This window comes from Trachymyrmex septentrionalis, unplaced genomic scaffold (genome assembly GCF_001594115.1).
Source record: "Trachymyrmex septentrionalis isolate Tsep2-gDNA-1 unplaced genomic scaffold, Tsep1.0 scaffold70, whole genome shotgun sequence".
NCBI lineage: Eukaryota > Metazoa > Arthropoda > Insecta > Hymenoptera > Formicidae > Trachymyrmex > Trachymyrmex septentrionalis.
The window spans coordinates 1,359,829-1,365,603 of record NW_017305885.1 but is presented as its reverse complement, the minus strand read 5'-3'; the positions used below and the strand labels follow the sequence as shown (position 1 = coordinate 1,365,603).

Below are 5,775 nucleotides of genomic sequence, written 5' to 3'. Positions count from 1 at the left end.
AAATTTTATTTAAACCTCAAATGAGTACAGTACAATAAAAAAAAATCTGATTCAAGGGGAGATAAATTTTTCGAGTGTTTCATCACTTCTTATTAATGTTCTTCAGAAAGTAAATCTAAGTGACGTGTTGTTAAAAAAGTATCTGTTACTATATATGTTATTTTGAGTAGTAATTAATTTCGAGAGATAAACCGCTGACCAAAATTGTGTATACCAATGTTTAAGTAATGCCCAAGTAATGCCCAATTTTTATGTTCACTACTAATGCCTCAATAATGCCTATTATAATAATGTCCTAGTAATGCCCATTAACGCCCTAATAATGTCCATTGATGCCCTGGTAATGTCCATTAATGCCCTAGTAATTCATGCTACTTATTATACTTACAACAATTTTCTTAAGTAATGTCTAGTAATGCCCCAAATCTGTACACCGTAATTGCCCTTAGTGGCTTATCTCTCAATTAATTTATTATGATAAAATGATTAAAATCAGACGTATGTGTAAGGGCTTCATATCTAAGGAAAAGTTTGTAGGGAAAAACTTGACTTGCTGTACCACGCGTGTGAACATTCCAGTTACAACTTAATTCTGATAACAAAAAAATCCCGGTCTCCCCTACATTTTAATCATAATAATTAATTGGATTTTCCATTCGTGTCACAATAGTTCCCGAATAGATCTCGTACTTTGAGAAGAAAAAGAATCATTTTGGATGGGCTTGTAACGCTGATACATTATTCTGACTGTAGTCAGGAACAAAATATCGTCACGTAGGGACAATATGCTATAAAGTATTACGGACCTCATATAAATCCTCGTGGCTCTCTGTCGCACAGTTTATCGACTCGATTCGTGGTGTGCAGGGCAGACGTTTTATCGTCCGTTACGACAGATGCGAAATTGATCAAATTGTGAATTTTTTTCACGACCATTCACCGATCGCGATTACAAAATCGTTGACCACCCGCCACTCTAACGTAACACAACGTAACGCAACGCAACGTAACGCAACGCAACGCAACGCAACGCAACGCAACGCAACGTAGCGGCGGTTTGCGATGCCGATGCGCCTGGTCTCGTTTTATTGGCGTTGCTCATCCCGGCGTGAACGGGCGATATTACGCATTAGAGATTACGCTTGTGAGCCGAGCTCGGCGTCGGATCGCGTTCGTTTTCGCGAAACCATCGAACCGGGAGCAATCGATACGCGGCTCCATGAAATTATGAGCATCATCGCGCCGATGTTTTATCCATCCCGAGGATTTATATTTCGAAAAATCCCTCAGCAACGAGCACATCGTATTGCGTAACTCTGCTGTATATATTATTCTTTCCATGTGAAATGCGTGAATTGAGATAAATGCATTGAATTGTACATAAATGTATTAAATTCTCTCGATAGTGTACAATCTACGTTAGATTTAGTAAATTAAATGGATATCGAATTTGAAAATGATGAAAATGTTTTTACATAGCTTCATGTGAGTTTTATCAATTTTATTTGAATCTTAAACATACAAATTTATTTAGGATTCAATAAAAAAAAGTTAAATCAATACAATAATATTGAATATGCCATTGCATCTAGAAATAAAGGTATACATTTTATAGAAAATACTTTTGCATTACAATTGGAAATCCTTGTTATTCTTGTTACAGTTTCTAGCGTGCGTAATCAAGGACAGTAAGTTCAGAGTTAGAATTGCAGTTCGGGGCTCTGAGTTTGACGGCGCCGTTTGAGACAATTAGCGTCTTTGACGTTAACGACATTAATAATTAATAATCGATATTTCGAAATTTAGCAACTTCGTGCCGCGGCTTCTCTCCGTAACATTAGTAATCGTATTCACGGTTGAGTTGTAATACAATGTGCTCGTCGATCCATACTTGCGAATATATTAATTGCATGCTTTTGATAAGAGTGCAAACAACAATGTTATTGGAATATTAACGCATCAGCGAGAGCGTAGGTTATTGTGTGACCGCGGTATTCCCAATTGTACGGTAGGACTGTTTATAAAATCCCGCATTGTTACGATTGGATAAGAGAATGTTGCGAGAGAAAAATATTTGCTTTGAACAATGTAAAGTTCGAAAATTATCGATTTGATGGATTTATTCTAAGAACTGACAATAAGAATGATTTTTAGACAATATCGAAAATTGAACGTTCTTTGCCTGTCTTATTCTTGAAAACAATCTGCCGTGTATTTAGAAAATAAGATGGATTTTCGCGCGCGATACTAGTTTTTTCACTTGATTACATGTGATAAAATTAAATTTCCGTTATTATTTGTTTTATCAATCTTATGTGGTAAAAATATCTTTGTGTTACATTTCTACATGTCTAATATTTGAACAAGACTATGATTGTGCTTGTTACTAGTTTCTGTGGTCGGCGAGTATAACGTTTGATGATCGACATTGTCGCTGTCAAGTCGCGTTGCAATACAGTTAAATGAAGCACAAAACAGTTCATCTTCCGCTTACGTCATCGCTTTTAAACAATCGACATCTTTGATATTTGCGGCTTCATTAATAATCCGTGATAGACATTCAAACCCCAAACACTATTCACTGCTATTGTAACACTGTCCTCATTGTCTATTTGATGTCGATGTGAGTAAATTTTCATTGCTTAACGTATCTATCATACTCTATCATACTCTATAATAACTATAGCGAATTATTTTCATTGATTTAAGTTAATTACACTGGCATTGATGCTAATAGTTGTTGTATCAAGCATTGACAAATAAATTGAGAATGGTCGCGTTCTTCTCTTAAGCGTTAATGCTTTCGGTTGTCAAATTGGAAAAGAAATTTGGATAATTTTATATAATTTTGTTATTCTTATAATTCCGTTTATGTATAAATGTTTATAACAATGACAAAATAATGTACAATTATGTTACAATTTTTTATATATAAATGAAATTATATATAACAATAATAAAATTATATAAAATTGTATTTCAATTTTTGTCGATATATCGTGCAAATTATCTTTCAATTATTTGTTCTTATGCGCATCTTGATATATGATATTTTTCTTTCCAAATTTTCTACCACCATATCTAGACACGTATTCATAATGTGAATCTTATAAAAAGAGCATATCAGCGAAATACTGAGAATAAAATTTCATATTTCGAGATACAATATAATATTTTGGTTACAGAAACATAGAGCGTTTAATTTATTGTGTGAAGCAAAACAATCAATTCTCATGAAATTTACACTAAAATATTGTACAATTGTTATGAAACACTCTGTAATATTACATACGCGATGAAATAGTTATTGGATGCTTGCGTATTAAACTTCTTTGTCCCAAGTGACATAAGATCAAGTTGTGTGAAAATGAATTACTTATCTTACAGTTACTCTGTTGGGGAAATGCTTTCTCTTCTTTGGTGCACTTAACGCAACACAATGCTATATAGCGACACTTGTAAATAAACTTATTAAGATTGTGCGTACTGATTACTGAAGTATATAATTATTGAAGCAACGTTTTATAATTTTCTTGTCTGATATCTATTCGAAATCAATAAGTTGCTTTTATTCAAGATAAGACGGTATCATATGACGATGTTTTACATCTTTTAAGTTAGTATTCTTAGTTTAGTATTCGTGACTGTGTTTCGAGGAATAATATTACGACATACGGTGTAGTTAGCGTCGTGAATCTACCGGTTTGAGTTTTACTATGCGAATAATACCAAGACATATGATACACAAAACAAATACCAAAGCCATGCACTGCAGTAACAGTCTATGATAGTAATAGTTACGAAATAAATGTATGCTAAATATTTTTTTTTCTTGTATTTTAACATATTTTTTATATGTTAATCGTGATACATTTTACGCTTCGTTTTATGGATTTATTAGTCCATTTTAAGAGAACGATTGGTTCTGTTGACTAATTGAAATAAGAATCTTTCTGTGTGTCATCGTTATTGTTTACAATGTGCTTGTGACTAGAAAGCACGAAGTACTTATTATACTTATTATATTTCATAGTTACTATGATAAACGATTGTTATCTTGGATTAAAAATTCATAAATATGATTCATAAGTATCGATGCTACTTATCGAATCGTATTGTCGACGATATTTTCCGTGATTTATTCATTTGAAGTAGGATTTGAAACGATAGAGAATGGGACATTATTGTTGTTTTATAATATTTTTACATTTATCTTCTTAGCGATGTTTTGAATATATTTGGAATAGCGTTGTACATTTTTAATTCAAGTTTATCAATTATTTTGAGATTGATAACGCAAAATAACATATACGAATTGTCGAATTTACATGCAAAATCGGTAAGAAGTATTATGTTGACTATTGATAATATGATTAATTTGAAATAAAAAAAAAGGAATACACTTAGAACAATTATTTTATAATAGATTTGATATATCCCATCCGAGAAGCCTAGCATGAGGCTTTAATGTTTGCCTTTGTTCGCACGCTCTGTATTTGTATAGTGAGGCTTGAGTCAGCAGGTAACGACGAGAGCTGTTCCGCGTGTTGTCATGTTACTTTTCGAATGGAGTTATGAGAAATACTGGAAGATACAAGCGGCATTGTATACGTATTTCATAATTATCACAGTAAGCGATTAATGATTTGCAAACGTATCGAAGATACAATTTAACTTAACTGTTAAAGCAAATTCTCTTGTTTTATTTAAGATTCAATAATAATAATAATTTTATCTCAAATTATATATTTAAATTAAAGAAGCGTAATTTCAGATATGTTATTAAACTCAAGCAAAAAGATAATTTACAATTGAAACTGATTCAATTTTACAATTGAAGCTGTAGTTCGTAAATATTGTAAAACAATAATTTATAATTCACTCTCTAAAATTTTTAGAGTGGAATATCTAATTCTAAAGATAAATCTTACTCTTAATATTTGAGTAATTCTTCTTCAGAACAAGACAATTATATATATATTTTTTAAACAGTTAGACATTATTTATCGCGCTTCTGTTTCAGTTTGAAATGAATAAATCGTGAGAAATATACGTAATATCGTTAATATACTGTTTCATTAAATAGTTATTTCAATAAAATTTTTTTAATGAATTTTTGTATTTAAATATGTATATTATTTACTCTAATAACCAATTTTAATTTTAATGTTAATTTTAAATTATTTAATTCTTTTAATTAAATGGCCGATATTAATTATTCTATTTTTAAAAAATAATTGAATCTATATTGTGTTTGAAAGATACAAATTTATTTTAGTTTCGATCAAAAAGCTATTTGCAATTGTGTCTTAAGATTGATTTTAATTCAATTATTCTCTATCAGAAAGGTGAGTAAATGCAGGATTTAGTGAGTAGTCAATTAGTGAGTAGTCAAGTAGTTTTATTGCATTTGTCTTCGTAATGTCTTTGTAAGGAAGTCCCAAATAGCGATTCCACTTTTTCTTCTTAGTACGCTATCTTTCCAACATTTGGGCGTCGGGATGTCAGTGATTGCGGCAATGTCATGCTTGCGCTTTGCGCTGATAAACGGGACGTTACTTGCGCGTGCTGCAGAAAAGTGCTTTCAGACAGCCGAGGAGATTTACGAGTACGATAGGCGCTTCGAAACGCTGAGCTGATAAAAAGTCCGTCACTAAAAATTCGTGAATTTTCGACCAACTTATGAAAAACGAGTTTTCCTTGTCAGAGAAGGAGGGGGGGAGAGAGAGAGAGAGAGAGAGAGAGAGAGAGAGAGAGAGAACAATAAAATGAAAT

General features: G+C 32.0%; 1 protein-coding gene across 2 annotated transcripts in view; it reads left to right on the top strand.

Annotated features, from left to right (window-relative positions):
• LOC108753716 (hemicentin-2) overlaps positions 1-5,775 on the top strand; it is a 362,006-nt gene that overhangs the window by 10,077 nt on the left and 346,154 nt on the right. The gene's annotated exons all lie outside the window — the stretch shown is intronic.